Source organism: Myotis daubentonii, chromosome 7 (genome assembly GCF_963259705.1).
Source record: "Myotis daubentonii chromosome 7, mMyoDau2.1, whole genome shotgun sequence".
NCBI lineage: Eukaryota > Metazoa > Chordata > Mammalia > Chiroptera > Vespertilionidae > Myotis > Myotis daubentonii.
This window is the reverse complement of record NC_081846.1, coordinates 74,657,730-74,678,992: the sequence shown is the minus strand read 5'-3', so window position 1 is coordinate 74,678,992 and position 21,263 is coordinate 74,657,730. Positions and strand designations below refer to the sequence as shown.

The 21,263-nt window shown below is 43.5% G+C and overlaps 1 long non-coding RNA gene across 1 annotated transcript; it reads right to left on the bottom strand.

The window, feature by feature from the left end:
• Window positions 1-2,265: 2,265 nt before the first annotated feature.
• On the bottom strand, window positions 2,266-21,174 carry LOC132238670 (uncharacterized). The gene is made up of 3 exons (XR_009453856.1): window positions 20,607-21,174; window positions 17,615-18,086; window positions 2,266-2,456 (listed from the first exon to the last, which is right to left on the bottom strand). It is a non-coding gene; the product is annotated as an uncharacterized LOC132238670 (long non-coding RNA).
• Between the last annotated feature and the right edge of the window lie 89 nt (window positions 21,175-21,263).

The following is a 21,263-nucleotide window of genomic DNA, read 5'->3' as shown; positions in this document are numbered from 1 at the left end:
GAAGGCAGTCCCAGGATGATAGTGATGAAAATTTCCGGGGACCATGTTGGATAGGACGTCTAACATCCATAAGGGAAACACAAACATTCATAAGGTAAAAATTACTCATATGTATCAGGTTGGAAGCTTGAAAGGAAGACAAAAGCCAGACAGATTTCAAAACAATATTATAAACAGGAGTTCTTAGTGACCAAGACAAAAACATACAAGTTGCCTGGCCATTCATTTGCACAAACACATTAAGTTTGTAGTTCACTGTGAGCCCAGGAAGTAGGGACACCAAGAACACTTTCCAGGGCCCTAGATGTGCCATAATTATACCTTTTCCTGAGATTATCATCAACTTTATATTCTGTGTTTGCAAAAAGAATCTAATCTCCATTACAAAGGACATGGTTAAAATAAAAATTCTGAGCAATGAATTCTTTGCTATGATTTGGGGTATTAGAGAAAATGAAGATTTCTGAATAAGGTTGAAGAAATGATCTGGACCAGATGCCAGAAATCATTTCTAGGAGGCCAAGGAGAATTAAAGCTTGTGTAGATAGAAAAAAGCTTTTAGTAGATGGGAAGAAACTCAGCAGTACTGAAGTTCTGATGTGGGAAATAAAACTCCAGTGCTAGAGGAACAACTTTGATATCTCAGCTACCAGAACCTATAAAGTCAAATCATATTGTTTAGATATCAACATCATGGGTTTTGCTTAACTGAGTCAGAGACTAAATATAAACCAACTTTAGGAATCAATTGGGTTGTTAGGAGAAGGAATGCCTTGTGAAGTTCTGAGGAGTCCAGAAACCAACATGAAATGGAATTCTGAGAAGTGGTTTCTATCAGCCTCTGGTAGATACATGAAGTGCCATGCAGGCATGTCAGAGATCCTGAAGTGGATAGACAGGTTATAAACAGTAACTATGGTTCTCTAGAGTCAATTGAGAAGTCACTTCAAGGGCTTCCAAGTAGCTTCAAGTCTACCTTCTTCCACATCAGCATCTGAGGATAAGGAAAGTTGGAGATCCAGTGCCTTCATCTTTAGTGAGTGTATCTTAAGATAATGGAATACATGCATTTATATGTGCATTTTAGGAAAAATGTCATAGTATCATAAACTGGGCAGACTGAAACATGAGACATCTTGGTACCTCAGCAACACGTATAACCAAGAAATGATGGGAAGCTGATAGAGTGAAGAGCAGGGCATGGGGATACCAACCTGGCTTGAGCAGCTAGCTTCTGGGGGAGTAGCCAGAAAGTCAAACACCCAAAAGCCAAAGGTCATGGCGGCCTCAAGGCTGAGTAACTAAGGGTCCCCATCAGTCAGGCGGAGAACAACAATAGGAATCCAGATCTGATGCTGATTATCACTTCCTCACAGCAAACCTCTTGCCAGGGTCCACAGGAAAGAGACTTGATGCTAGTCAAATTGGGAGTTGGAGTCAGCCAAGTGAGCTCCAGCCCAGAGAGAATCTCAAGTCCAACAAAGAAAGCAGAGTAAATTCATGATTGTATTAACACAGTGGGAAATGAGGGGGGAAAACCTGCAACAAAATGTTCTTAAGCTCCAATCCAAGAGTTTTCTACATTCATGCCAATTATAAAGCAGGAAGGATAGTTCTAGGCTCTATTGATAGGTGGTGCGAACAAAACCGCTCTGATCTCCTGACCTGACCAGGCTCTGCTAGATAACTGGGGTCAGCCGGGTCCAGCAGGAGGACATTCTTGTCTCCAGTTGGGAGAAACTGAGGACAACAAAAATGGGGAAAATGAGATCATTAGGGACAACAGGTACACCCCTGTAGCTAAATGAAAAGAAATGCCACTTGAATCTTATTTCAAAGCTGTTCTATAAGCTGAGACTCCAAGGAACCCTTGTCAGTGACAAACCGTTTTTAATGAACAGGGTTATAGGACTTCTATGCTATATATTTCTAAAAACTGTGCTCCTGAGCTGGCCAATGAAAGAAACATCTGCACTGTGTTTGGGCAGATACTCGTTCAGAGCGGTAACAGGAATTATGTTTTGATCTCAGTAATAGTTTATGAAGCTGACTGGAGAGTCATGGAAAGAATGATCAAAGCAAGGGCAAAAATAATGTATACTTTCTTTTTCTCATAGAGCATGAAAAATCTTTTCTACCCACCTTTCATTATCCTTTGAAATAAGTTGTAGGAGAATAAAAGCAGATGTCTGGAGAAGTCATCAAGAAAAACCACAAATCAAAAAGAGATTTCAAACAGAAATGTTTTTAATGAACTGGCTGAAGGTTTTGTGTGTTGTCCCTCTGTTCCATCCCAATTGATTCGAGTGTTAGTTGGGAGGATGTTCTATCAATCAGTACTTTTCCGGATCTAAATGTGCTGTCCTTCTACTAGTACTTTCTTTGAGCAGAGAAGACTTTCTTCTGCAATCCAGGCCTACTGCTGTCCTTTTAGTCCACAGTGCAGCAACCTGAAACTGGAAAACTTGGAATAAATCCTTAGCCATCCTTCTGTTACATTTGTAAGATAAAATTATGGAGTTGTGCCTTTAAAGAGTTGCCTTGACTCACAAAACATTAACTCCTTGGCTGCTCTGTTCTTTCTTTCTTTCTTTCTTTCTTTCTTTCTTTCTTTCTTTCTTTCTTTCTTAGAATCATAATATTTAACAATGAAATTGAAAAGATCTTTTGGTAGTTTTGATACTTTTTAAAAATTTCTTCTTAGAAGAATAGGTTGTGTTTTTTTTAATCTAGTTAGGTCTTTCAGATAAATAGACATTATTTCTGGATAAATAGATCTACACCCAAAAAAGCCAAGTAATTTCTACAACTTTCAATTCTTAATATGAGTGACCCTGATTCTAAGTCAGCCAATGGTTATAGTGTTAGAAGGGACCTGCAGCCTGGCCAGCCTGGCTCAGTGGTTGAGCATCACTGTTCCATTTCTGGTCACGGCACACTCTCAATGAGTCTCTCTCATCATTGATGTTTCTGTCTCTCTCCTTCTCCCTTCTTCTCTGAAATCAATAAAAACATATTTTAAAAAAGGAAGGAACCTGAAGAGATCATCCTGCCCTATCTCCTGTGTTCTAACTAGTAAAATGTAGTTATGTCCATGCGTTAACTTTATGTTGTGAAGTTCAGTGTCATGCTGAGGTCTCACTGCTACTGAGAGGGCATGAGGTCCAGGGCCACTGCCTCTCATGGAGTGCCTTGATCTAGCCCACACCGTGCTGTTTCTCTCCTGGAACAGTGGCTGATTTACGCCATATTATTATAAACTAGGTCATGGACACTAACTTAGTAATTCAGTTCTGTGACATTTGCAAGCTGGATGACGATGATTAAAGAGCGTCTTCACAATAATAGCTTCATAATTAAAACAAACAATGGTTTCATGGAATATTGTGGGCAATAAAGCACATCTTTTTCTTTTAAGAAAACAGTAAATAATGTTAAGAAGCATTATTGGTAATTATTAGATTCTCATACCAATGCATATAATTATAGAATTCCTTTATGTCATTAGAACATATTCTAATCTGAGATAAAATTGTAGAATTAAGAATTGTAAACAAAGAAACAGAAAAATGAAACAGCATACAGAAAGATGTGGTAACACATGCTGGTGCGATATGGTAAAAATATGCTGTGGTCCCTGTGTCCCTTGTTGAATGGGTATAAAAGGGGTGAATAAAGAAGGATAAGGGAAAAGCTAGGATTAAACACATCCAAATGGGAATGATGGGCTTTACACTATGTTAGTTACCCTTGCTGCAGATAATGCCATCACTCTTCATTAAGCATAGCTCAGTCAAAACCCTGGTTTTCCAAGGGAGCATATAACCACACAACATGCACCAAGAAGAAGGAAGTGGTATGTTCACAAATACTCTCAAGAAGGTTGGGTGGCCATCTCCAACTAGCTTTTGAGAAATCTTCATATCCAATGGAAAATGGGAATATGAAAAATACAGTTTACTATTATAAAATTACATCTTGTTATAAAACATTAAATTAATTAAAGAATATACTTCTATATTATGGGTTCAACATTTATAAAACCAGAGATTTGATTATTTGCATGAACAGTGTGGACAAAAACGTCTATCTGGTAAATTTACACTACCAGCTCCCTGTGCATGTGACTATGTGTATTCCTTTTTTGTTTTAGAATAAAATATTTGGTTTTCATATTTTTTGTAAAAATGCAGACATTTAAAAAAATAAGATCCTGCCCGGCCAGGTTGGCTCAATGATTGAGCATCAACCTATGAACCAGGAGGTCACAGTCGATTTCTGGTCAGGACACATGCCTGGGCTGCCAGCTCGATCCCCAGTGGGGGTTGTGCAGGAGGCAGCTAATCAATGATTCTCTCTCATCATTGATGTTTCTATCTTTCCATCTCCCTTCCTCTTTAAAATCAATAAAAATGCTTAATAAATAACTAAATACATAAATAAGATCCAAAATTTGATTTTTAAACACTGTGGTTATGATATTTTAAAACAAATAAATAGAAACTCTATATGATTGATGAAATTAAGAAATTATTTTATTTTTTAAAAGCAATAGCTTTTAAATTTTATACATATAGGTGAGAATATTTCAAGGCAGCATATACAGAATATATATATATATATATATAGAGAGAGAGAGAGAGAGAGAGAGAGAGAGAGAGAGAGAGAATCATTTTACACATTGCTTTGTTCCTAACAGAATGTAGGGAAGAACAAAAAGATATAAATAAACCAAATGAACCTGCCTTTAGATTTTATATTGAAATTCAAGGTTATATTGCACAGTAGATCGTTGGATTTGTAAGTATTGGCTAAATTATGCTTTGTTTAAAAAAACAAAAAAAAAAAACCATAACCCTGAATCTTAGCTTAAAAACAACAAAAAATTTGTTTCTCTTTAATATGTCTGTTATGAATCAAGGTTGTTTCTCAGGCAAATTGAGGGTGCTTCAACCATCTTCTAATCTGTATAGGATGCTATCAATGTAATTTTTATACTAAGCTATAGTATCTATTTATCTAACGTTAGGATGTTTTTTTTTTTCCTTTTCACTATCATTATAATATTTAATTTGCTACATTGCTTTTTTAAGTGATATTTGAAAGGCTTGTTTACATGATTATTTTTGCAATTATAAGGTCATACCCTCTCCTCCCCCCCCCAAAAAAAAGCCCCTAAACTAAATTATTTGCATTATTGTGCTTTCTTTTTTCCCCCCTTTTTCCTTTAAAACAGTTCAAATGACCTGTATAAGCATTTAAAACTAGCATTGAATTTGTTTTTCAATTTGTGTTCTCCAAACAATATCTGTTTAAAATAAAATAATTTCAAAAATTCTCTTAAATATGAAAAAATTATAAGAATCTGAATGTAAGACAATATCCTTTTATTCTGAGTCATACTTTTGTGTAAAACATTAAGAATTTCTTATATTCTAGATATTATGCTAAGCACTAAAATAAAGATAACACAAAGAGAGGAAAAATGGAAACGGGGTATGGGTATGTGTGCCATTTTTAAAAAACAATTTTTTAAATATATTTTATTGATTTTTTACAGAAAGGAAGGGAGAGGGATAGAGAGTTAGAAACATCGATGAGAGAGAAACATCGATCAGTTGCCTCCTGCACACTCCCTACTGGGTATGTGCCCACAACCAAGGTACATGCCCTTGACCGGAATTGAACCCGGGACCCTTCAGTCCGCAGGCCGACGCTCTATCCACTGAGCCAAACCGGTTAGGGCATGTGTGCCATTTTGACCTTGATGGGAATGGGAGGCCTCTCTCATGATGTGACATGCGTGCTGATGCCAACTGAGGGAGAAACAAACCCTGTGAAATATGGTGAGGGACATTCCAGTCAGAAGGAATATTAAACCCTTTTCGGTCCAACCTCAAGGCTGACTCGACAGACCAGGCGCCAGGAGCAGGTCCAACGTCGAGCAATAAGAACATTAAAAAGTTCAACATTCAATCCTGTCAATTAATTTAGACCAGACTGTTTGAATTCCAAAAATAGCATTGGACCGCAAAGGGCACAAAGCACAAAAGCAGTAGACACAACAAGTTCAGCTTGTTCAAGGGTCCAAAGAAGATTATTCTCTAGACCCGTGGTTCTCAACCTTCTGGCCCTTTAAATACAGTTCCTCATGTTGTGACCCAACCATAAAATTATTTTCGTTGCTACTTCATAACTGTAATGTTCCTACTGTTATGAATTGTAATGTAAATATCTGATATGCAGAATGGTCTTAGGCGACCCCTGTGAAAGGGTCGTTTGACCCCCAAAGGGGTCTCAACCCACAGGTTGAGAACCACTGTTCTAGACAGAACAGAAGATTAGTTCAAAGAAGTAAGCAAGGTGTGTGGTTTAGATTTAAATGTTCTGAGAGTAGCCCTTGGGGCATTTTGAGTAGGGAATGTAGTATGATGTGATTCATATTTCATCAAGGCCACTGTGTCTTATAGAGAAAGAATAGTATCCAAGAGGCAGGAATGAAAGCAGAGATTTGGTAGGAAGGTTTGGTAGGCTTGGTGAGAGCTGATGGAGCCTTGGTCCAGCAGTGGAGTTGGAGAGAAATAGACAGAAACCCATAAGGAAATTCCAAAGATATACAATGAACTGGAAAAACACTTGCATTTCATATCAGTAAGAGTTGATTTTCTACAGCTCAATAAGAAAAAAGACTGATAACCTGGAAGAAATGCAGTTTTCAGAAAAGAAAACAAAAAAGGCTTCTATACATATGTTAAGATTGTCAACTTTACTCCTAATTAAGATAAAATTACACTGAAATGCTTGCTTAACTAGAAGATTAGAGTTAATTAAAACAGACTTTGGGAGGGTATGAAGAAATAAACACTCACACATTTTCCATCTGAATGTAAATTTGCATACTCTATGTGATGGACAATTTGGAGAGGTGCTAATTTAGCCTCTGCCTGAGGCTACCCAGCAGAAGCTATGGAGAGATCTGCAGATTCTTCTTCTTTGTTTGGGGTTTGGAGGTGCTCAGATGAGGCCCAGTTGTGAAGCAGTGCAAGCTGCTGTGGGGCCTTGGGCCTTCTTTTGGAAGTTCTGGTTCTCTCTGACCCAGCTGCAGTTTGTTAGGTAATTTCAGATTGCAAAGGGCCAGGCCTTTCATATGCAAAAGCCTCTGCTCCCAGCTTGGGTGGGGCGGGGTCTCAGGGAATCATTAGGAAAGAGCAAACAGCTATGGCAGATTCTCAGTCCTACCCTAAGAGTCCCCGTGTCTCAGTGTCCCAGTAATCGCTGCAAGCACCTCTGAGAGAAAGCCGCCCTCAAGTTCTGACCGATGCCAGACAGTCCAGTTTCTCCCCGTATGAGTCTGGGTCCCCAGAGTCTCGCCCGGAACTGGAGTTCAGAGCAGTCCGAAGCTTGAGACTCCCTCCCAATTAAAAAAGACAACCGTGTCCTCAGCTGCCAGCCCTTTAAGCGTGCACCTCTGTACCTCTGCACTTTACTTCCGCACCTCCTCTGAGTCTCAGTGTGCTTTTCTCTTTCCTTCTAGTTGTAGAATTTCCACTCAGCCTGTGGTTCTGGATGATGTCCGTTTTGTCTTTTAGTTGCATTTTTGAAGTGGTTGTGGGAGGCAGCAATTTCCGGTGTTTACCTATGCTGCCTTCTTGGTTTCTCCTCCTTACTGTTCTTTATGGTTTCTAGATCACTTTTTTTTTTTTGCCTTTTTTACCCAAAACTTCTGCTTTGAATCTCATATCTGCCACCATAATACCACTATCCCTCGTTGTAGGGGTGCCCTTTGAAGACTCCTCCTTATTCCATATAAATTCCAAATGGGAAATACCTTTGTTGCTAAATTTTAAAATTACATGTTTCAAAAAAAGTAACTACTCTTAGTTACTATTTTTAAATAATAACCTATTTATTTTTAAATAAAACAGTAAGAATTATCATTTACAAAATCCTTTCATGTGCTTTATTCTCATTTGCTGCTCATAGCTCTAATGAAGTCATTTTTTCCTGGTTTACTGTCAAAGGCACTGGTGTGCAGGAAGAGGCTCAGTGATTCAAGCAAGGTCACACAGATTCAAATTCTGGATGGAAAATATATGACCTTTTTGCTATCCTACAGTTGTGATATTCTTGTTAAGAACATTATATAAAAACTAGAGGCCCGGTGAAAATATAAAATGGATAAATGTACTGAGTCCAACCAGAAAAACAGAAACCACACTCATTACTTGCAACAGAGAATTTGAGAGAAGGAATCTATTGCCCAGGTGATGCGAACCCTGAGAAGAATCTAGGTTTCGGCAATGACAGGAAGCCATTACACTTTTAACCAGGCTGGAGGGAGGGGGTGATACTGTCAGGGTTCAGGGCTGGTTCCCTGCAGGAGATGGGGTCTGGGAGCAGACAGAGCTGCTACTGTAGATGGTGCCTAAAGCAGAAAGAGAGCAGAAGAAATAAATATTCTGGCTTTTCCCTCCCTCCACCTCCCAGTTTCCAGACAGTGCTTTCTACTAGCCTGGCCCAGCTGGAGCCCAGAAAACAGCCTGTAGGAGCTGGCTGAGATGTGAAGCAGAGAAGGCAGGGGATGGACCTGAAGGCAAACAGGCTCAGAACCATCACATGCCCTGGGGCATCATGCTAATAGAAGGACATTGTGAATGAGCTCAAAGCATCAAGTGAACATTCCAGGACTTAAATCAAGGAAAACATGTCTTAAGTCTATCCTGGACCACACAAATAAATAAGTAAAATAGCCTTGGCCCGGTATCTCGGATGGTTAGAGCGTTGTCCTGATACCCCAAGGTTGCGGGTTCGATCCCATCAGGGCATATACAAGAATCAACCAATGAATGCATAAGTAAGTGGAACAACAAATCAATGTTTCTCTTTCTCCTTCATTCCTCTCTCTAAACTCAATAAAAAATAAATAAATAAAATAAAAATAAAACTCAGAAGAGAAAAGAAATTTGACAGAGGAAGCACAATGCTATTTTGTGTCAATAACCAGACCTTTGCCTGGCCAGCATGGCTCAGTGGTTGAGAGTCTACCTATGAACCAGGAGGTCACAGTTCGATCTGGTCAGGGCACATGCCTGGGTTGCAGGCTCAATCTCCAGTGTGGGGTGTGCAGGAGGCAGTCAATCAATGATTCTCTCTCATCATTGATATTGCTCTCCCTTACTCCCTCTCCTTCCCTCTATGAAATCAATAAAAATGTATTTTAGAAAATATCCAGACCTTTTATGATGAAGTGATTACAACTGAGAGAAATAAGAGAGAAAACAGCTGATATTCAGAAAGGAAGTTGAAAGTTTGTCACATGCTTTGCACACAATAGGCTACACATTCAAAATAGAAGCAAATTCTTGCTGAGTTCTTGACAACTAAAAAATAATAAAAAAATAATTAAAAACGAACAAACATTCATTACCTTTTCTCTCAAAATTGTAGACTGGGTAGCCTGGCCGGCAAGGCTCAGGTCATGAACCAGGAGGTCAAAAAAAATTGTAGACCGTAGAAGAACACAATTTTTAAAAAGCTTGCCTAATTTTCTTTCTGAGGAAAAAAAAAAAATTGAAACGGGAGACAAAGAGATAATAACATATTGCCATAGACTCTCTCTCTTAACTGGCTCACTGTGTGCTCTGAATATGTATAATTCATTTTTTAAAAGTATTTTGAAATTGTAGAACCACGAGTGTAAAAACTGGAAATCCTGGAAAGTGAAAGCCAAACTTCCAACGGTTCTTTCAGCTACGTAATGGTTAATATTTAGAAGAGAAGTAATCTGGGGTAATTTCTGGGACATTTTTGTCTTCTTGTGTATGTTCCAGTTTGCATGATGAGTGATCAGGAGAACCTCCAGAGAAGTGTATCAGTGATGCTGTATGTAACTGAGGGTAAAAGGGCCTCCTAAGAGGAGGAGACACCCAAAGCACAGAGCAATGTGAGCAGGCACTTCAGTAGGAAAATGTAAAGTGTGATTTCTGGCAGCTATCCTGCTTCAGACACCAGTGAGCTTTGCGGGTCAGTCCCAGCAGATAAGATAAGAATGTAGCATCCAAAAGACAGTATTGGACCTGAGTGGGAGGTGGGGTGGGGGTTGGGCGGAGAGCTGGCTGCAGCTGCAGACTTACCAGAGCCCAGTGTGTGGAGCACATCGTATCTACAAGGTCAAGCAAACAAATACCTTAGTCCAAAGCTGCAGCCTCCTGGGGAAAAGAGGCTTTAAGGCAATAACCTAGCGACCTAAGAGGTGGGAGGGGTCAGTGAAGAGGAACCCCGGGGCTGGCGCTGCTGTGAAATCCAGGCAGGCCCCCTGGCATTTGGAATAAGGGAAGTGTCTGTGTGAGCAGCTCCAGTATAGGGTGGGTGACTGAGGCCGGGGATCACAGAAGGGTGGGTGACTGAGGCCGGGGATCACAGAAGCCCGGTTATTAAAAACTGGGGAAGAGAAAGATTTAAGGGATGCCTGGAGTGCGGGAGGAGCTTGGACCTGAGTCAAGTATGGAAGTGCTGACCTCCCTCCCTGCCAAGCCATTTCTTTAATCTTTATAAGGCACAGGTTTTCACTATAGGCACAGCGCCCAAGGCCCGTAAGCTTTTCCAGGTTTTATCAAATTGCTTGAGAGCTGGAAGAGAAAACATCTTGGCTCTCAAATACAAAGAAAACTGTAAAATGAAACTAATAAATATTTCAAGAGAAAAATTATGTAAACCTTTCATTTTGCATAACAAAGCATTGTACTGGTATTTTTCCTGTGGAATACGGTTACGTTTTCCAGTGTTTGTTAGTATGTGAGATGAGGCCCCATATCCAGGGTTTATATGGCCTTGAGTTGGCCCTTCTCCAGCCTGGCATAGTTCAGACAGAGAAGGTCAAGAGTGTGCTAAAGCTTTGGCAAGGACGGGCAGGTCAGGAGGGGAAGCCAAAACCGAAATCACCAAGGACAGCAATGTGAGGGAGGGACAAGGAGGCTTGGGGGATGGGGGCCAGAGGTTGGCTTTACCAGGTGCTAGGAGGTGCAGAGGCAGTGTCCCTAGAGATGGCACAGTCCTGTTTCTAATTTTGGAAATGGCCATACCAGGGTTTCCCATCCAGCAGGCGCGCTGGCAGCAAAGGGCTCTGAACAGCAGAGAGAACCATTTGGGGGCAGGTGGCCCCTCAGCGTTGTGTTGGGATATGAGTGCAGAACTGGCAGCCGCTAGACAGCAGGGCTTAGTTTCCAAAGCCAGGAAGTGGCAGAAAGGGAGGGAGGGCTGAGCGGGAGAACTGAGTTCTTCCAAGGCAGCAGAGTGGGAAATCAGGGAGATCAAGTCCCCTGAGGCACAGAGGTTCCAAGACTCCCAGGTTCACTTAGCATCTGATTGGCTGCAGGGCCATCCCAGGAACTTCATAGGAGTTTACCCAATGGCTTTCTAGGACCTCCAGGTTGCTGGTCTGAGAGGAGGGCCCAGTCTATATGCCTCCCTGTGAGGATGAGGGGTGCCTTGTCTGAATGAAACAGGAGGTCATCTCTTATGCTGCAGGCAAGGCCCCTTAACGGGACCAGAGAAAACAGCCACAGAGTTGCCCTTTCTTTCTCTTTCTTTCTTTCTTTCTTTCTTTCTTTCTTTCTTTCTTTCTTTCTTTCTTTCTTTCTTTCTCTCTCTCTCTCTCTCTCTCTCTCTCTCTCTCTCTCTCTCTCTCTCTCTCTCTCTCTCTCTCTCTCTCTCTCCTTTCCTTTTCTTCCTTCCTTTCTTTTCTTTCTTTCTTTCTTTCTTTCTTTCTTTCTTTCTTTCTTTTTCTTTTTTTTTTTTTTAACATGAACTCATTTTATTTTATTTATTTTAATCCTCATCCAAGGATAGAGAGAAACATTGATGTGAGAGAGCCACATTGACTGGTTGCCTCCGGCACGTACCCAGACCGGGGCCAGGGATGGAACCTGCAACCCGTGCCCTTGACCAGGAATTGAACCTGAGGCCCTTGAGTCCAAGGGCTGATGCTCTAAAGTCTAAACCACTGAGCCAAACCAGCCAGGGTAGAGTTGCCATTTCTTGAGTCAGGGTCAGAGGGGAGTAGAATGGAATGACACCAATTTTTAGGGAGAAGAAGGATAAAGAGGCAGGTAACTATCCTGTGGGCATGCAGGCCAGATCTTTGAATTAAATCCTCTGGCCAGAAATTGCCTGCTAGGCAGAGGGTGTGCCTCTCTGGGAGGGGACCAAAGACCCTGACCCAGAGACATTGTGATGACTGAGCAGAGATAAAAGAGGAGGAGACTGAGCAGCTGCACCACCAGAGCCTGTGGGGCTGCTGCAGAGGCTGGTGACCTCTGGCTGAAGAGCACAGTGGAGAGCACTAGGTTTTTCCTGGGACTCTTTCCAGGGTCCAGAATCAGCAGAAACGGCTCGGGTTACCTGAGAACACTGAAGGGGCAGGGCCAGGGCACTGGCAGAGAGAGCTAGCTGGCCAAGCTAAAGTAAAGGTCATCAGAGACTACTAGATCCTGGCAGCAGTGGCTGCCTGGATCCTGGCACAGTAAAAGATTTCCAGCAACTGTAAGTGACCTTGAATTAGAGTTCTCAGGGCATGCCTGGAGAGATGCTGCAGGAGCTTTGGGTAATCTGTAGAAGAGATCATTTTTGTGATTTTCTCCCATTATCTATCCTATATAATAAAAGAGAAACATGGTAATTAGTGTACGACCGCTACCCTTCCCATTGGCTAATCAGGGCGATATGCAAATTTACTGCCAGCCAAGATGGCGGCCAGCAGCCAGGCAGCTTGAAACTAACATGAGGCTTGCTTGCTTCAGTGACGGAGGAAACCAACATTCCCCACCTGCCTTGCCAGCCTCTGAGCCTGCAGTTTGAAACATTGTAAGAAATATAGAAGCTAAACAAAACCCCAGAAACCTGCTTTCAGCAAGCCCAGATCTCAGAGCTGGAGTTATACATTGTTTCGATTATAGAACCCAAACAAACCAGATACCTGCTTTCAGCAGCAGAAGCCTCAGAGCTGGAGCCAGAGCTAAAGCTGGCCCAGAATAAAAAAGAAAAGAAAAAAAGGAGCAGTTGGGAGCTTCAGCCCTCAGTCCCTCACCCAGACTGGCCAGGCACCCCAGTGGGGACCCCCACCCTGAAGGGTGTGTGACCAGCTGCAAACAGCCATCATCCCCTCACCCAGGCTGGCCAGGCACCCCAGTGGGGACCTCCACCCTGATCCAGGACACCCTTCAGGGCAAACCAGCCAGCCCCACCCATGCACCAGGCCTCTATCCTATATAGTAAAAGGATAATATGCCTCCCAGCACCCGGATCAGCATGACAGGGGGCAGCGCCCAAACCCCCGATCACCCTGCGGCTCTGTGTATGACAGGGGGCGGGGAAACAACCTCCCTATCCGCCCTGCTCTGTTCGTGACCGGGGAAGGCGCCCCAACCTCCTGATCAGCCCTGCTCTGTGCCTGATACGGGGGAGCTCCCCAACCCCCTGATTGCCCTGCGGCTCTGTGTGTGACAGGGTGCGGCGCCCCAAACCCCCCCCCCCCCACCACCACCACCACGGGCTCTGCTCTGTGTGCGACAGGGTAGAGCCATAACCTCCCCATCGGCCCTGCCCTGAGTGTGAGAGTGGCGGCACCCCAACCCCCTGATCTGCCCTGCTCTGTGTGACAGGGGGCGGTGCCCCAACTTCCCTATTGGCCCTTCTCTGTGAGTGACAGGGGGGAGCTCCCCAACCCCCTGATGGGCCCTGCTCTGTGTGTGACAGGGGGGGAGCTCCCCAACCCCCTGATCGATCCTGCTCTGTGCGTGACAGGGTAAGGAGCCCCAACCCCCCTCATGGGCCCTGCTCTGTGCGTGACAGGGGGCAGCGCCCCAACCCCCAGATTGGCCCTGCTCTGTGTGTGACAGGGGGTGGCGCCACCACCTCCCCATCGACCCTGCCTTGAGTGTGACAGGGGGCGGTGCCCCAACCCCCTAATCGGCCCTACCCTGAGCATGACTGAGGGTGGCATCGCAACCTCCCAATCTGCCCTGCTCTGTGCATGACAGGGGGCGGCGCCCCAACTCCCCAATCGGCCCTGCTCTGAGCCTGACCAATGGCTGCACCTAGGGATTGGGCCTGCCCTCTGCCACCCGGGAGCAGGCCTAAGCCATCAGGGTGTTATTTCCCGAGAGGTCCCAGACTGCGAGAGGGCACAGGCCAGGCTGAGGAACCCCCTCTTCCCCCCGAGTGCACAAATTTTTGTGCACCGGGCCTCTTGTATATATATATATACCCAGTGACACAAAGGAGGAACAACCAGAATGACCGGTCAACCAATTGCTATGATGCACACTGACCACCAGGGGCAGACGGTCAACACAGAAGCTGCCCCCTGGTGGTCAGTGCGCTCCCACAATGGGAGGGCAGCTCGGCTGACCAGGATGAGCAGCGCTCCCAAAGCAGGAGCAGCTGCTCAGAGGGCAGGTCCACAGCCGCTCGGCTGACCAGAATGAGTGGTGCTCCCACAGCGGGCGGATCCCTGCAGGCCATGCCCTCCACCAGTGCATGAATCTGTGCACCGGGCCTCTAGTAGTATAAATAAAGGACCTACAGGTGGGGTGACCAAGATTTTTCCAAGACGTTATATTGCCTAGGTAGAGGTATTGCTATTTCCCGTACATTGGACATTATTGATCCAAAATCTAGGGATTACTCCAAAGTATTAAGAGCCTCAAATGTTTCAAACCTGATTAAAATTAATATTTGATTGAAAAGCTATAAAATTTTATCAGTATACCAACTAGTGAACTACAACTCAACCCTTACTCTTTACATGGTAATAGAAGAAAAACAGCAAAAATCACCTCTCCCATAGTTGACTCTACAGATTATCCTAAGGACCAAAGCATTAAATATATTGAATGTTTATTTCATTTGAAACAAGGGACCATCCTGAAATATTTGACATAATGTGGTTGCGGACATGAAAAATAAGGGTCCAATGAAGGACCTGTATATTTATTTCAGACAGGGAGAGAAAGATAGAAACATCAATGATGAGAGAGAATCATTGATCGGCTGCCTCCTGCACACCCCTGGTTGGGGACTGAGCCTGCAACCTGGGCATGTACCCTGACTGGGAATCTAACTGTGATCTTCTGGTTCATAGGTTGACATCCAGCCCACTGAGCCACACCAGCAGGGCAGGAATGATTTCTGAGTGATAAGACTATCAAACTTACTGGCCCTTTGTTTGTTATAGGCATTACTACACAAGGGTTGTAGGGATGTCCTGACGTTTTTGGATCCTTAAACAGTATCATCTAATGCAAAAGAACTACAAAACTGGAATTCACAAGCAAGGTGAAAAGCCAGATATAAAGAAATGGAGGCATGGGAAGAGAAAATGAAATTATGTGTAAGATAACTTACAAGTTATTAAAAAAGGGTTTTAGTGTTCTTTTCCAGATAAAAGGCCTAGTAATTAAAACAGTGAAAAATAAGTAGTAATTCTTTTCTTTCCACATAAATTCCAAAAGCTAAATGTTATTTTACATATCTGATCACTAGTGTTAGCTTATGGCAGTAAGGCCTGAGTTTGGTTCCCTTGAAGAAAATTTAAGATAGAAGGTTAGAAAAATATGGAAGCCAGCTCACTAGGGGAGGAAGAGCTTGGGGAACCACACTAAATAAGGCCACAGGATGAACAAAATGTCCAGGGAAGCTCATAGAGTCATCACTTGGGATTCATGAAGTATAGCACATTTACTAACAAGCATATTACTTCTGTTTTTATCCTCTAAAAAAATAATAATGTATTTGCGGATTGTTTGCCATGTCCATTGTGCGTACCCAGCCAACCTGTGATGTTTTATTATTATTATTTTTTATTATTTTTCCACTAGTTCATTCCTTTATTTGGACAATATTTAACACAAGTGTAGTAGGTTGGATAATGGCTACCCCAAAATACAAAGCCCTACTCCCTGGAACTTGTAGAAGTCACTCTTTTAGGAAAGGGTCTTCGCAGATGCCATTAAGCATTCTGAGATGAGGAGATTCCTTTGGGTTATGTGAGTGGGCCCTAAATCCATCACCAGTGTTCTTAAAATAGAAAAGGGAAAATAATAGACATAGAGAAGGTCATGTGAAGACAACAGAGAGATGTAGCCACAGGTGAAAGGATGCTGACAGCCCCCTAGAACTAGAAGAGATAAGAGATTCTCCCATAGAGCCTCCAGAAGTGCCACCCGGCTGATACCTCAGTTTTGAACTTCTGGCCTGTTCTGATAAGCCGCCCAATTTTGGGTAAGTTGTTACAGCATCCCGAGGAAACTAATACACATGACTATATTTGTCTGACATTTGAGGATCCAGAACCTGGATTAAAGGATGTGGTTGGTCCCTAACTCTATCTTACGAACCCCCTTCTGTCTAAAAATTGGTACCAAAAATTACAAAATTTTGCCCTACCCTGTTTGGGTCAGTGGAAAGAGTGTTGGCCTGTTGACTGATGGGTTCCAGGTTTGATTCAGGTCAAGGGCATGTACCTGGGTGCAGGTTAGATCCCTGGCTCTGGTTGGGGCATGTGCAAAGGTAACCAATTGATGTTTCTCTCTCACATCAATGTTCCTCTCTCTCTCTCTCTCTCTCTCTCTCTCCCTTCCACTCTCTCTAAAAATCAATGGAAAAATATCCTCAGGTGAGGATTAATAACAACAACAAAAATTACAAATTTGGAAGAAATGTGCATCCCAATAACCCAGTGGGAAGTAGAAATTATGTTGAGCTGAATGAAAATATAAATATCAAAATATTTGGGGTGTGCTTAAAGCCATACTTAAAGGGAGGTTTATAGCCTTAAATGCATATTTAGAAAGTAGAAAGGCTAGCCCAGCTGTCATGGCTCAGTGATTGAGTGTCGACCTATGAACCAGGAGGTCATGGTTTGACTCCCAGTCAGAACACATGCCTGATTTGCAGACTTGATCCCTACTGTAGGGCATGCAGGAGGTAGCCAATCAATGATTCTTATAATTGATGTTTCTCTCTCTCTCTCCCTACCTCTTCCTCTCTGAAATCAATAAAAGTATATTTTAAAAACAAAAATACAAAGGCTAAAAATGAATTAGCTATATAACATTCTTAAGAAACCAGAATAATAACTACAAATTAAAGTTAAATAAATGGAAGAAAATAATAGCAGGAATTAATGGAAGTATAACATGCAAAAAAATTGTATTAAAGCGGTTATTTTAAAAGAAAAAAAATTGCACCCTAGCTGGTTTGGCTCAGTGGATAGAGCGTCGGCCTGCGGACGGAAGAGTCCCGGGTTCGATTCCAGTCAAGGTTACATGCCCAGGTTGTGGGCTCCATCCCCAGTACGGGGCAGGTAAGAGGCAGCCAATCAATGATTCTCTCTCATCATTGATATTTCTCTCTCTCTCTCCCTCTCCCTTCCTCTCTGAAATCAATAAAAATATATATTAAAAAAAATTGCTAAACTCTTGGTGAGAAAAAAATGGCAAGACCAATGTTAGGAATGAAGAAGAGTCACTATGATTATACTTATTAAAGAGATAAGAAGACATTTCAAATGAATAAAATGTAAGTGAAATAAATTCATTGGAAAAACACAACTTACCAAAATGAAGGAAAATTGGGCCCTGGCTGGTGTAGCACAGTGACTAGAGTGTCAGCCCTTGATCCAAAGGGTTGCAGGTTTGCTTTCTGGTCTCCATTGGGTGCGAGCAGGAGGCAACCAATCAATGTGCGTGTCTCCTGTCAATGCTGTTCTCTCTCTCTCTCCACCTCCCTCCATTCAACTCTCTAAAAAAATCAATGGAGACTTCCCGGTCAAGGAATACAGAGGGTTTTGTGGCATGCAGGCCATCAGAGCAGAGGAGAGCTCTGCAGTGGTCTGAGTATGGATGAGAGTCGACCCGTGATGTTTTAGAAAAGAAGAAGATGCTGCAGTCCCTAAATATCAACGTGGGATGGTCTGCTGGCTCTTCAGACAGTCTCATAGGGTTGAGTCAAGAAGACCCAAAGTGTGGTCCTCATAGGTGCTCATTAAGCTCAGAGAATGGCTCTTCTGATCTTTACTAACTGCCAACCTATTAATTACAATAAGAAAAACCCCCAAGTCAGCCACATACATTGAGGAGTCTGAATGGTTTCCTATAGAAAATTGACAAAATGAGTATCATAATTTTGGTGTCTAAGGAGTTCGTTGGGTGATTGCAATGGCTAATGCTGTAAGCGATGTAAGCCTGATACAAGACAAGTGGAAGTACACTATGCTGTATACCAGTGATAAAACTCTTTTTTTTATAGCAGCAATAAACTAAAGCCTATTATAATAGTCTAGTTTATTGAACCACTCCCGGACTAGAACTCAGTCAAGTGTCAAGGGTCATCAGTACCACTCATTTCTTAACTCCCAATTGGAAATCTACTTAAAGATTTATGATAGCTTGATTCCTTGAGCGTTTTACATTTACTACTGCCTAATGGTTGACCAGTGGGAGAGAGGGCAGGGTATAATGTTAAGGGGTTGCAATAATTAACAGGCCTAGGCAAAAATTACATGCAATTTTCACTGTTTCTGTCACATATCATGATGTTAACAAGGCCCACATGAGTATAATAAAAAACTTTAATTGTTCTTTCTTCATGTTTGGAGAACATGAATTTTTACACTAATATTTCCTCTCCCCATCAAGTCACCAGCACGCCAGTGCTCACTTCCGCTTCTGTTTTTAAACTCTTGGCCTAAGACAACTTTGACCTCTATGGCTGATCTTATCTTTTTCTGCTATTTTCAGTTATTTTTAAAATATGTTTTTATTGATTCCAGAGAGGGAGAGATAGAAACATCAACAATAAGAATAATTGATTGGCTGCTTCCTGCACTGCCCCCCACTGGGGATTGAGCCCACAATTCCGGCATGTGCCCGGGCCAGGAATTGAACCGTGACCTCCTGGTTCATAGATGGGGCCTCAACCATTGAACAACACTGGCAGGGCATTTTTCTGCTATTTTTAAACACATGTTTTGTATGTTAAATATATAAGTGAGATTGCCAATGTAGTATTAATTTGAGCGATGAAGATCTTTGAATTTCAGTAAACCCGGTATTGTTACTGACGAAATGAGACCTCGGTTCTTGTCTTCTTGGGGAAAAGATTTCAATCAAGAGACAAAGTGTAGAAGAGAAAGCAATAATTTATTGACCACAGCAAAAATATACTTAGGACCATGAAACAAGGAAGGGCACAGAGGTAGCAAGAGCCTAGCCGTGGTCGGCAAACTGCGGCTCTCGAGCCACATGTGACTCTTTGGCCCCTTGAGTGTGGCTCTTCCTATGCCTTAGGAGTACCCTAATTAAGTTAATAACAATGTACCTACCTATATAGTTTAAGTTTACAAAATTTGCCCTAACCGGTTTGGCTCAGTGGATAGAGCAATCGGCCTGCGGACTGAAGGGTCCCAGGTTCGATTCCAGTCAAGGGCATGTACCTTGGTCGTGGGCACATCCCTAGTAGGGAGTGTGCAGGAGAAGGCTGATCAATGTTTCTCTCTCATCAATGTTTCTAACTCTCTATCCCTCTCCTCTCCTCTCTGTAAAAAGTCAATAAAATATATTTTAAAAAAAATTTGGCTCTCAAAAGAAATTTCAGTCGTTGTACTGTTGATATTTGGCTCTGTTGACTAATGAGTTTGCCTACAGCCTAGGCTGAGCTGCTTTGGCTCACTGGGAAGTCGGAGGAAAGGGGGCCTCCGAGGCGGGTTCAGAGGGTTAGCCCAGGACGGGCTGTCGCTGCCCTTTGCTCCCAGGGTGACAAGTCTTATAGGGTCCCTTAGAGGTTGGGGATTAGGGGCCGGTGGGGGTGGGAATGGCACTTGCCTGCTGAGATGTGCTGGGGCCTTCATTTTCAGGAGTGTTATAAAGGCTGGGCGTTTAGGGGAGAATCAATAGAACATTCACCAGCTTTATGCTGATTTATCAAAATGAGACTTTTTCTCTTAATCTGTCTGTCCTTGGGTGTGGTTGGCGAACGGCACCTAATTAGATTTCTGTTATCCATCTCCCTGGGTAGGGTGATTGAAGCTATTCACCCTTGGTTGGGGAGGAGAAATGCAAATCATTTACTCTCAAATGTCCTTGGTTTAGGGAAGACAGGACTTAGTAGGTGGCTGCAAGCTGCTGTTTAACTGTCTGTCCTAGTTTCCCTACTCCACTTGTCCTGGAATTTCCTTAACTTCTTATGGTTCTACAACAGGATGAGCTATTCTTTCTGCTTCTCAGCTGCTGGAACCGTCTGATGAGAAGGATTTCTACCAGGAAGTGGTAAAGTTGAAAGGATTAAAAAAGATCATACAAGTCGGCTTACAGTGCTCAATACATAGTAAAATAATACGAGCTTTTCCTCCACTTCCCCCCATTCTCTTCTTGGAAACCCACATAGGCCATCAGGTGAGTGATGCCATTGCGGTGGAATGACCTGGGGGTCCTTAAATGACACTCATGCCTGCCTGGCAAGTCCCTCAAACCTCTTTAATGAAACCTTCTAGGCAATTGGATCCATAATCTTTTGCCCATTGTTTGCAGAATAAAGTTGTTCTTTATCACCTGTTTCTTTAAACTCCAGGCCGGCAGAGAACACTTGAAGCAAATGTCTGAAGAGACGAGGTTGGTGAAGTTTTCTCTGCCCATGTCCCATCCTGGGAGGCCGCCTGCTCCTGGCTGCCCCTTGGCGGACCCCTCCCCTCCTTCCCTTTGAGCTCATCCCCGGACAAAACCATCCCGCTCCGGCGCGGATTTCCTTCTCCTTGGAGGCCGCATGCCGCTGTTCCCGTTTCAGCGGTTTACAGGGTTCTGAGCTGCACCTGGGGCTCTCTATCCGGACGGCCCCGGGGCTATCGTGCGCAGGAGCTGTTTCTGCCTTTCGCACCCTCCGTGGCTCAGCCAGACCAGTTCGGAGGTTTCAGGGAAGGAAGGGTTTAGGCCGGGCCGACGCGGATACCGCAAGGCCAGGGCCGCCCGCTTCCTCTTCCAGGCGGCCTGCCGGCCGGGAACCCGTCCGCGGACGCGGCTATTCCCAAAGCCCGGCGGCAGATCCGGGCTGGACCGGAAGTGCCCGGCGCGGCGGCGGCGGCTACTCCCAAAACCCGGCGGAAGATCCGGGCTGGACCGGAAGTCCCGGCGCGGCGGGGAGGGAGGAAGAGCCTCGCGAGCCCCACCGTCGCCGCCGCGCGCACGCGCCCTCGCGGGGCTGGGCTGGGACGG